The sequence below is a fragment of the Colletes latitarsis genome, unplaced genomic scaffold (genome assembly GCF_051014445.1).
Source record: "Colletes latitarsis isolate SP2378_abdomen unplaced genomic scaffold, iyColLati1 scaffold0013, whole genome shotgun sequence".
NCBI lineage: Eukaryota > Metazoa > Arthropoda > Insecta > Hymenoptera > Colletidae > Colletes > Colletes latitarsis.
Window position 1 is genome coordinate 2454579 of NW_027488368.1, and position 13170 is coordinate 2467748.

A 13170-nucleotide genomic window follows, 5' to 3' on the forward strand; every position below is an offset into this window, starting at 1 on the left:
TGCCCTCATCAGACTCATACTTTCGCATTCTTCACATACTTGTTGAACATATCCTGGGTTATTTCTGGTTTGGATCAGGTAGTAATGTCGTACTGTCATGCCGTAGGCCCCCATAGAAAATAAGTATTACTCATAGCGATAAGGTTAGTCATAAGCGATACACCAAGAAGATGACGAACTTGTTGACTCCTTTAAGGGTAAAAACAAATGCGTCATACGCCCAGATCTAACCCGGCTGTACTCAAACCAAAAATTATAAAAGCGTACCGCTCCTGGCCCTCGGGGCTCATTTTCACGTTTGATTTTGTAAGAAGTGCATCAATGTTCAGTCTCCGAATAAACCTTAGAGTATATCCTGATATCTTTGTCCGAGTGCTTGAACCTTTCCCAAACAAAATCAACCTAATATTGTGACGCCGCAACTATTTGGACGAGTCTGCAGCTTACGGCATAACAATAAGGACAATTTTATGGTGGCAGCGGTGGGATAAGCCAGCAGAAGACGACAAATGGACGAGCTCCACTCTAAGCTTTCGAGACTATGAAGATAATTCTTGGGTAGGTTGATCAATTTATGCTATTTTCGACTTACCGTGAGACTAAGAACGTAATTGAAACCGATTCATCAAGCGAAAACAGTATCATGAATACTAACGCGAGTTTTAAAATAAACCCGGAAGACCTCGCCGCGGCTGGTTCTTCGAGGGAACTATTAGATTCAAATTCTATTCAGCAACAGATAGATATGCTAACGAAGAACTGTAACGCAATGATGGAACAAATCAGAGCACTCAAACTACAGAAAGACGGTATAATTCGTAAAATCACCGACGATGATTCTTCCGATAATCAACGAAGCGGTAGCGAAATAAACACGCCACTTCGAACGCAAACATTAGTCCAGTATTCTAAGGACACAAAGGTAGCTTTGGAAATGATTGGAGAATTCGACGGATTTAATAGACCGGTTGAAAAATTCATATTAGAAGTCAGGGAAATGAAACAAATGGTACCGGATCAAGTCATTTATCTTAACATGCTACGCGCGCAGAAACTCAAAGGAGACGTTAAACAACTAATAGATCAGCAAGACATCAGTGATATTGACGACTTAATAGACGTGTTGAAAACAGAATACGGACTGTCGAAATCGTATCACCTACTACAACAGGAACGCACAATTTTAACACATGGAAGATGCGACGTTAGAGAATTTACACGTCGTTTCAATCTGCTAAACCGCGACATACAACGAGCTATTAATCAAATGCCAGATCTCTCGCCTCGAGAAAAACGCGCAGCACTAGTGGTAGAAGAAAAGAATGCGATAGATCTTTACATACAAAACCTAAACGACACTTTAACGAAAGACGTACAGTATATGCGTCCAATGACACTGCGAGAAGCACAGCAAATTGCTCACGAAGCTCAAAGACGAAACGAATTACGCGAAAGAGCTAGAAGTACCGTCCAACGCGCGCAATACCCGTCGCGATCAAATAGGAGCTACCGGCTGGACGATATACCACCTCGTGCCGAAAAGCAACCCTCTCGCGAGACTCGCCCGTATCGAGAACAACCAAGATTCGCGCCGAGGCCAGACAGGGACAGAAATTTCCAACCAACGTGCTTTAAGTGTCAGAAAGTAGGTCATTATTCACGCGATTGCCCTAAGAACCAAAATTTTTGCGAAGTGAACAAATCCGACCGACCACCGGGAATAAAGTACTTACAATCGGACGAGACAGGAGTAATGGAAGAGGAGAGCGACCGCGAGTTAGCTGCAAGAATAAAATATCCATCGGAGTCAGATTGGGAGGAAGCCGAGGCACCTTCCTTATCGATACCGGAGCAGGAATAAATTTAATTAAGCGTACCCCAGCTAGAAATTTATCAACGCGACCTGGTATTAATACATTTTACGGAATAGATAATATGGAAACCCAGACTACGCGAGAAGCCAAATTAACTATTGGCGAAAAATCACATGTGTTAGCTATCGTAGATGATTCATTTCCTATAGAAGAAGATGGGCTCTTAGGAATGCCCTTCCTGTCTTCCGAGGAAGCAGGGATCGACATAAAAAATAAAACAATAAAGTTAACCAATACATTGAAACGCGTTTTGCACTTACAAGGTATCAAACGGCCCGGACGAATCGAGCTGTTAGATAGTCAGACGCGACTAGATCATATAATGAATCCAAAGGTTCGTCAGCGAATAAGAAAAATTGTATTGGATCATGCAGAAATATTTTGTTTACCCGAGGATCCTCTACCTAAAACGAGTTTAGTAGAGCACGCGATACCCACGACGGACGATATACCAGTCCACACGAAGCAGTTCAGGTATCCTCCAGGACACTTAGATGTTATTAAAGAACAAGTAAAAGATATGAAAGAAAAAGGGATTATCGTAGATTCCGACTCTCCGTATAATTCCCCTCTTTGGGTGGTTCCAAAGAAAGTGGACGCCAGTGGAAAGAAGAAGTGGAGAGTCGTGATAGACTTTCGGCAATTGAACGAGAAGACGCCTCAGGATGCCTATCCGTTTCCGAACATCGAAGAAGTCCTAGACCAGTTAGGAAGAGCGCGATGGTTCTGTGCTTTCGACCTGGCTAGCGGTTTTCACCAGATAGGAATGAAGACCAAGGATCAGAAGAAAACTGCATTCAGCACTCCGGCAGGGCACTACGAGTATACCCGCATGCCATTTGGGCTCAAGAATGCACCAGCGACGTTTCAACGGATGATGGATCAAGCCTTGAGGGGACTGACTGGCAACATCTGTTTCGTCTACCTAGATGACGTGATCGTGTTCGCGGCGGAACTCGAAGAATTATATAAACGTCTAAATACTCTTTTCGATCGATTTCGCGAAGTAGGGTTGAAACTTCAACCAGATAAATGCGAATACCTTAAACCCGAATTACAGTATTTGGGACATCTCATAACTGAAGAAGGAGTAAAGCCTAATCCCGAAAAGATTAGGGCAGTAAAAGAATTTCCAAGACCAAAAGACCGTAAGAATATCAAACAATTTTTAGGATTAGCGGGTTATTATCGACGCTTCATACCAGGATTTTCAAAGATCGCAAAACCATTAAACACACTTCTGAGGAAGGACGCAAAGTTTGAATGGGGCACGCGACAACAAGAGGCGTTTGATATTCTCAAGAACGAACTCTGCGGAGATCGTGTTTTAGCGTACCCGGATTTCACCAAGGAATTTATTTTAGCCACCGACGCTTCGGGAGAAGCTATTGGAGGAATACTGGCTCAGAAGGGCTCCGACGGAAAGGAAAGACCTGTTAGCTTTGCCAGCAGGACACTTAACAAAGGAGAAATCAATTATTCAACAACCGACAAAGAATTATTAGCAGTTGTTTGGGCTGTAAAGCATTTCCGACCCTATCTGTATGGTCGAAATTTCAAAATTATTACTGATCATCAACCATTGAGGTGGCTGTCAACGCTAAAGAATCCAACGGGAATCAAGGCGCGATGGAAGATCACGCTAGAAGAGTACAATTACGAAATTATTTATAAAAAGGGATGTTTAAATACAAATGCAGATGCTTTATCGCGCAATCCAGTTTTATATTCCGATCACTATAAATCGCGTTGGATAAAAAGTATAAGAATTTGTGAAATCGCACCTCAGGATGCGACAATTGTTCGCTTTGAAGACGGGGAAGCTAGACTAGACTTAACCGATACTGAAATTGTAATTTACCGGAAGGATTTTGATTTATCTGAAATTTGCGAAGAACTTCTAACATTACTAATCTCGGAGCCGATCGCTTCTATAGCTATTAATATGTACGACTTGATAGGATATTGCAATTGCACGGAACAGGATATTAAAAAGATATTTTTGCGTGTATTTCAAGAAATTCCACGAAATAACGTCGTTAATTTAATACAAAATGCCTTAAACGAACCTGAGAATGACGAAGAGAAACAACGCATACTGAGTAATTCACACGGTAATATTCTGACGGGTCATTTAGGTATTAAGAATACAATTACAAAAATCTTGAAGAATTATGCATAGAAAGGACTCTATAAAGACGTGGCAAATTTTATTAAACAATGCCCAAATTGTCAACAGGGCAAAATAGAGAGAAGACCGACAAAAATGCCGCTGTGTATAACAGACACGCCGCGACGTTTTAATGATAAAATCGCGATAGATATAGTAGGGCCTTTTAATGAAAGTTCGATGGGTCAAAGATATGTGTTAACTATCCAAGACCAATTAAGTAAATTCATAGAAGCTGTAGCCTTAACAAATCAACGGAGCGAAACAATCGCTACAGCACTCATGAACACATGGTTCTTACGTTACGGCGTACCAAAGACAATTTTGACAGACCTAAGACAGAACTTTACCAGTAATTTAATGCAGGACTTTGCAAAATTATTTAATATAAATTTACAACACACAACCGCTTTTCACCCAGAGTCTAATGGATCATTAGAGAGAGCGCATGCCACACTTAAGGAATTTATTCGAACACAATTGATAATGGACGATAACAACGAAGACTGGCACAATTATTTACAAGGAGCTGTATTCGCATGGAATACTGCACCACATCAAAATAAACTCGTACCGTATGAACTAGTTTTTGGACGAGACGCACCAATAGTCGATCAACTTTTAAACAATTCCACAGACGTAGACTATTCTGACTTATTGACTGCACACAAGACACACATACGTAAACTGACGTTACATGCCGAAGACGTACTATAGGATATTAAAGCTAGAGTTAAGAAAGAATATGATAAGCATATTAAACCATTATCATTAGAAATAGGTGACTATGTATGGGTTAAAAATCAGGGTAGGGACAGGCTACAAGGACTAACAAATCCTTGGGTAGGCCCATATAGAGTTATAGACATCAAAAATGTAAACGCACTAGTAGATGTTAAAGGAAAAATACAGAATATTCATCTCAATAGATTAAAATACGCTAATATGAACTCTGTTACAGATTAACGCTAGCAGTAATATGCTATGCAACATCATGGAAAATAACGCCAATAACCAATGTACCAAATATTGAGTTCGACCATTTAGGCACTGCTAGGTTATATCATAAAACTTGGATAACCGTTTTTACCATTGACCAAGAAGAAATCATCCTACACGAGGAACTCATCCTTGATAGCCTACATCTAGTAACACAGAACACCGGAGGATCCTACCAGGATCTCTTGCAGCATATTAAAGATAAGTTAATTAGGTTGAAACAAGAACGATTAGATCTATTAGCTATAGTAGGATATAGAGAAACGGATACAGTAAGTAACCGCGTTAAGAGAGGATGGTTAAACCCCATAGGAGATTTGGCAAATGTACTTTTTGGAACATCGTCTCAGAAAGACGCCGAATATTACAATCAAGAAATCGATAAATTATATAGTGACAATAAACGCGTAAATGTTCTAATAAGTAACGAAACTCTAATTGTCAAAGGGATTTTAAAAGACTTTAGTAAATATCAAGAGAAAGTAACAAAAGTCAATGCGTTAATGAATAGAAACGTCCGAACCGTTCATCAAGAACTTAATATGCTGTATACCACGTTACTAGTTAATGAAATTGCAGACGAATATTCGAATTTAATAACTAAGTTACGAAACATCGTAAATTCTGGACTTCAAGGAAAATTCAACATTGCCGCGGTACAAATGAGTAGTTTCTTAGAAACCTTGAAATATATGCAGAACCGTTTCGGTCAACATCAATTACTTTTTCCTATAGATCCACAAAATTTACATAAATATATAAAGATCTCCGATGTATCCATTTTTATTATGAATCGAGACAAGCTTTGCTTTGAAATTAAACTCCCCGTAACCGAAGAAGAAATGTATAATTTGTACCAAATAATACCGATTCCGAAATTAGTAGAGGCCATCATGTATTTGCCTACCATAACCGAAAAATACTTACTCATTGATTCCACTACGAAGCGTTATAATCCAATAAATATAAATGAAATAGCTGATTGCAAGAAAATAGAGAAACTTTACATTTGTGAACGCCACACACCTGCATATGCGACTGCTTTACAAGACCCCTACCTTGTTCAAGCAATCCGTATTTTGCCAGAACAAGCCAAGTGCAAAACTGCAATGTTGAAATTGATAAATCCTATATGGATACAGCTCTCTTCTCAACAAGATTGGATATCAATTTCCCGCGAAGTCGAAAGCATACATATCTCCTGTAAAGGGCTTCCTCAAGAAACAAGGCTTTTGCAAGGTTTACATCGTATATATTTAGATAAGGAATGTATAGGCTCCGCGTTAACAGCCACTCTTATACCTCGAACTACAGATATTGATGTCAAAACATACCAACTACAATTAGGCTTAGCTTCATTCAATGTCACTGAACTGAATAATACAATAATAGATTTTGCAAAAATACCTAGCTTACCGACGAATGTTATCGAGCCAGAACATTTGTTACAATATGCTAGATCTTTTATGGATATTTCACAAGAAGCCGAGCGACTATCAACACATGTTAGGTCGACAACTAGGTACGAATAATTTTTGAGTAGTTTACAAATAATTGGAGCATCAGTAGCGACCATACTCGTCTTGTACGTATTATATAAATTAAAAGCTTTCCGTTTGCTTAAATACTTATTTACTAGACCTTGTTATTATATTAATTGTTTCAATGTCGGAGGACGACAGCAAGCTTTTAATACCATAAATCCACATGTGACGCCTGACGTCGAATACTCTCCAGACCCGACGGCACCCTTAACTCCGACTACAGTCATAGAATCCCCGCTTGATATACCTAAAACTCTGCGTTTTGATACAGGATCGCCAACACCCGCAATCAAAACTATTAGATTTAAGCCATTAAAATTTTGAATATTGTAATCAAAATTTTAAAAATAAGGAAAGGGGTGTCATGCCGTAGGCCCCCATAGAAAATAAGTATTACTCATAGCGATAAGGTTAGTCATAAGCGATACACCAAGAAGATGACGAACTTGTTGACTCCTTTAAGGGTAAAAACAAATGCGTCATACGCCCAGATCTAACCCGGCTGTACTCAAACCAAAGATTACAAAAGCGTACCGCTCCTGGCCCTCGGGGCTCATTCTCACGTTTGATTTTGTAAGAAGTGCATCAGTGTTCAGTCTCCGAATAAACCTTACAGTATATCCTGATATCTTTGTCCGAGTGCTTGAACCTTTCCCAACCAAAATCAACCTAATATTGTGACGCCGCAACTATTTGGACGAGTCTGCAGCTTACGGCATAACAGTACCACACTGAAACCGTCGATTAAACCAGGTTTCGATCAATATTCTAGATGATAACGCATGTTAGGTCTGGGTTAGGTCTAGGATTTGCACCCATCTGGCTCATACTTTCGCATATTTCTCATACTTGTTAGCCAGATCCTTTGCTTTTTCTGGATTGGGTCAAACAGTAATGTGGTACCACACTGAAACAGTCGATTAAACCTGGTTTCGATCAATATTTTAGAGGATAACTCATGCTAGGTCTAGGTTAGGCCTGGGATTTGCCCTCATCAGACTCATACTTTCGCATTCATCACATACTTGTTGTACAGATCCTGGGTTTTTTCTGGTTTGAATCACGTGGTAATGTGGTGCCACACTGAAACAGTCCATGAAACCTAGTCTCGGTCAAAATTTTAAAGGATATCGCATGTTAGGTCTGGGTTGGGTCTGGGATTTACCCTCACGAGGCTCATACTTTCGCATATTTCTCATACATGTTGGCCTGATCCTGGGCTTTTTCTGTTTTTGATCACGTGGTAATGTGGTACCACATTGAAACAGTCCATGAAACCTGGTTTCGATCAATATTTTAGAGGATAACGCATGTAAGGTCTAGGTTAGGTCTAGGATTTGCCCTCATCTGGCTCATACTTTCGCATATTTCTCATACTTGTTGGCCTTTTCTGGTTTGGATCACGTAGTAATGTGGCACCACACTGAAGCAGTCGACTAAACCTGGTCTCGATCAATATTTCAGAGGATAACTCATGCTAGGTCTAGGTTAGGTCTGGAATTTGCTCTCATCAGTCTCATACCTTCGCATTCTTCACATACTTGTTGAACAGACCCTGCGTTTTTTCTGGTTTGAATCACGTAGTAATGTGGTATCACACTGAAACAGTCCATGAAACCTGGTTTCGATCAATATTTTAGAGGATAACGCATGTTAGGTCTAGGTTAGGCCTGGGATTAGCCGTCATCAGACTCATACTTTCGCATTTTTCGCATACTTGTTGAACAGATCCTGGGTTATTTCTGGTTTGAATCACGTGGTAATGTGGTACCACACTGAAACAGTCCATGAAACCTAGTCTCGGTCAAAATTTTAAAGGATATCGCATGTTAGGTCTGGGTTGGGTCTGCGATTTACCCTCATGAGGCTCATACTTTCGCATATTTCTCATACATGTTGGCCTGATCCTGGGCTTTTTCTGTTTTTGATCACGTGGTAATGTGGTACCACATTGAAACAGTCCATGACACCTAGTCTCGGTCAATATTTTTAAGGATATCGCATGTTAGGTCTGGATTAGGTCTGGGATTTGCCCTCACGAGGCTCATACTTCCGCATATTTCTCATACTTGTTGGCCTGATCCTGGGCTTTTTCCGGTTTGGATCAGGTAGAAACGTGGTGCCACACTGATGCAGTCGATTAAACCTGGACACGATCAACATTTTAGAGGATAACGCCGGTTAGGACTCGGTTGAGTGTGGGATTTGCCCTCATCAGGCTCATACTTTCGCATATTTCTCATACTTGTTAGCCAGATCCATTGCTTTTTCTGGATTGGATCACACAGTAATGTAGTACCACACTGAAACAGTCAATTTTACCTGGTCTCGATCAATATTTTAGAGGATAACGCATGTTAGGTCTGGGTTAGGTCTGGAATTTGCTCTCATCAGTCTCATATCTTCGCATTCTTCATATACTTGTTGAACAGTTCATGCGTTTTTTTTGGTTTGAATCACGTAGTAATGTGGTATCACACTGAAACAGTCCATGAAACCTGGTTTCGATCAATATTTTAGAGGATAACGCATGTTAGGTCTAGGTTAGGCCTGGGATTAGCCCTCATCAGACTCATACTTTCGCATTTTTCGCATACTTGTTGAACAGATCCCGGGCTTTTTCTGGTTTGGATGACGTGGTAATGTGGTATCACACTGAAACAGTCCAATAAACCTCGTTTCAATCAATATTTTAGGGGATAACTCATGTTAGGTCTAGGTTAGGCCTGGGATTTGCTCTCATCAGGCTCGTACTTCCGCATATTTCTCATACTTGATGACCAGATTCTGGCTTGTTTCTGGTTTGGATCATGTAGTAACATGGTATCACACTGAAACAGTCGATTAAACCTGGACACGATCAACATTTTAGAGGATAACGCATGTTAGGTCTAGGTTAGGCCTGGGATTTGCCCTCATCAGACTCATACTTTCGCATTCTTCTCATACTTGTTGAACAGATCCTGGGTTATTTCTGGTTTGGATCAGGTAGTAATGTCGTACCACACTGAAACAGCCGATTAACCCTAGTCACGATGAACATTTTAGAGGATAACGCCGGTTAGGTCTCGGTTAGGTGTGGGATGTGCCCTCATCAGGCTCATACTTTCGCATTCTTCTCATACATGTTGGCCTGATCCTGGGCTTTTTCTGTTTTTGATCACGTGGTAATGTGGTACCACATTGAAACAGTCCATGAAACCCAGTCTCGGTCAATATTTTAAAGGATATCGCATGTTAGGTCTTGGTTAGGTCTGGGATTTGCCCTCACGAGGCTCACACTTTCGCATTCTTCACATACTTGTTGAACAGATCCTGCGTTTTTTCTGGTTTGAATCACGTAGTGATGTGGTACCACACTGAAACAGTCCATGAAACCTAGTCTCGGTCAAAATTTTAAAGGATATCGCATGTTAGGTCTGGGTTGGGTCTGGGATTTGCCCTCATGAGGCTCATACTTTCGCATATTTCTCATACATGTTGGCCTGATCCTGGCCTTTTTCTGTTTTTGATCACGTGGTAATGTGGTACCACATTGAAACAGTCCATGACACCTAGTCTCGGTCAATATTTTAAAGGATATCGCATGTTAGGTCTGGGTTAGGTCTGGGATTTGCCCTCACGAGGCTCATACTTTCGCATATTTCTCATACTTGTTGCCCTGATCCTGGGCTTTTTCCGGTTTGGATCAGGTAGTAACGTGGTACCACACTGATGCAGTCGATTAAACCTGGACACGATCAACACTTTAGAGGATAACGCCGGTTAGGACTCGGTTAGGTGTTGGATTTGCCCTCATTAGGCTCATACTTTCCCATATTTCTCATACTTGTTAGCCAGATCCTTTGCTTTTTCTGGATTGGATCACACAGTAATGTAGTACCACACTGAAACAGTCAATTTTACCTGGTCTCGATCAATATTTTAGAGGATAACGCATGTTAGGTCTGGGTTAGGTCTGGAATTTGCTCTCATCAGTCTCATATCTTCGCATTCTTCACATACTTGTTGAACAGATCCTGCGTTTTTTCTGGTTTGAATCACGTAGTAATGTGGTATCTCATTGAAACAGTCCATGAAACCTGGTTTCGATCAATATTTTAGAGGATAACGCATGTTAGGTCTAGGTTAGGCCTGGGATTAGCCCTCATCAGACTCATACTTTCGCATTTTTCGCATACTTGTTGAACAGATCCCGGGCTTTTTCTGGTTTGGATGACGTGGTAATGTGGTATCACACTGAAACAGTCCAATAAACCTGGTTTCGATCAATATTTTAGGGGATAACTCATGTTAGGTCTAGGTTAGGCCTGGGATTTGCTCTCATCAGGCTCGTACTTCCGCATATTTCTCATGCTTGATGACCAGATTCTGGGTTATTTCTGGTTTGGATCATGTAGTAACATGGTATCACACTGAAACAGTCAATTTTACCTGGTCTCGATCAATATTTTAGAGCATAACGCATGTTAGGTCTGGGTTAGGTCTAGGATTTTCCCTCATGAGGCTCATACTATCGCATATTTCTCATAATTGTTGGCCTGATCCTTGGCTTTTTCTGGTTTGGATCACGTAGTAATGTGGTACCACACTGAAACAGTCGACTAAACCTGGTCTCGATCAATATTTTAGAGGATAACTCATGCTAGGTCTAGGTTAGACCTGGGATTTGCCCTCATCAGACTAATACTTTCGCATTCATCACATACTTGTTGTACAGATCCTGGGTTTTTTCTGGTTTGAATCACGTGGTAATGTGGTACCACACTGAAACAGTCCATGAAACCTAGTCTCGGTCAAAATTTTAAAGAATATCGCATGTTAGGTCTGGGTTGGGTCTGGGATTTGCCCTCATGAGGCTCATACTTTCGCATATTTCTCATACATGTTGGCCTGATCCTGGGCTTTTTCTGTTTTTGATCACGTGGTAATGTGGTACCACATTGAAACAGTCCATGACACCTAGTCTCGGTCAATATTTGAAAGGATATCGCATGTTAGGTCTGGGTTAGGTCTGGGATTTGCCCTCATGAGCCTCATACTTTCGCATATTTCTCATACATGTTGGCCTGATCCTGGGCTTTTTCTGTTTTTGATCACGTGGTAATGTGGTACCACATTGAAACAGTCCATGAAACCTGGTTTCGATCAATATTTTAGAGGATAACGCATGTTAGGTCTAGGTTAGGTCTAGGATTTGCCCTCATCTGGCTCATACTTTCGCATATTTCTCATACTTGTTGGCCTGATCCTTGCCCTTTTCTGGTTTGGATCACGTAGTAATGTGGTACCACACTGAAGCAGTCGACTAAACCTGGTCTCGATCAATATTTTAGAGGATAACTCATGCTAGGTCTCGGTTAGGTCTGGAATTTGCTCTCATCAGTCTCATACCTTCGCATTCCTCACATACTTGTGAACAGACCCTGCGTTTATTCTGGTTTGAATCACGTAGTAATGTGGTATCACACTGAAACAGTCCATGAAACCTGGTTTCGATCAATATTTTAGACGATAACGCATGTTAGGTCTAGGTTAGGCCTGGGATTAGCCGTCATCAGACTCATACATTCGCATTTTTCGCATACTTGTTGAACAGATCCTGGGTTTTTTCTGGTTTGAATCACGTGGTAATGTGGTACCACATTGATACAGTCCATGAAACCTAGTCTCGGTCAATATTTTAAAGGATATCGCATGTTAGGTCTGGGTTAGGTCTGGGATTTGCCCTCACGAGGCTCACACTTTCGCATTCTTCACATACTTGTTGAACAGATCCTGCGTTTTTTCTGGTTTGAATCACGTAGTAATGTGGTATCACACTGAAACAGTCCATGAAACCTGGTTTCGATCTATATTTTTGAGGATAGCGCATGTTAGGTCTGGTTTAGGTCTTGGATTTGCCCGCATCTGGCTCATACTTTCGCATTCTTCACATACTTGTTGAAGAGACCCTGGGTTTCTACTAGTTTGGATCAGGTAGTAATGTGGTACCACACTGAAACAGCCGATTAACCCTAGTCACGAAGAACATTTTAGAGGATAACGCCGGTTAGGTCTCGGTTAGGTGTGGGATTTGCCATCATCAGGCTCATACTTTCGCATATTTCTCACACTTGTTAGCCACATCCTTTGCTTTTTCAGGATTGGGACACACAGAAATGTGGTGCCACACGGAAACAGTCGATTAAACCAGGTTTCGATCAATATTTTTGAGGATAACGCATGTTAGGTCTGGGTTAGGTCTAGGATTTGCCCTCATGAGGCTCATACTTTCGCATATTTCTCATACTTGTTGGCCTGATCCTTGGCTTTTTCTGGTTCGAATCACGTGGTAATGTGGTACCACACTGAAACAGTCCATGGAACCTAGTCACGGTCAAAATTTTAAAGGATATCGCATGTTAGGTCTGGGTTGGGTCTGGGATTTGCTCTCATCAGTCTCATATCTTCGCATTCTTCACATACTTGTTGAACAGATCATGCGTTTTTTCTGGTTCGAATCACGTAGTAATGTGGTACCACACTGATGCAGTCGATTAAACCTGGTTTCGATCAATATTTTTGAGGATAACGCATGTTA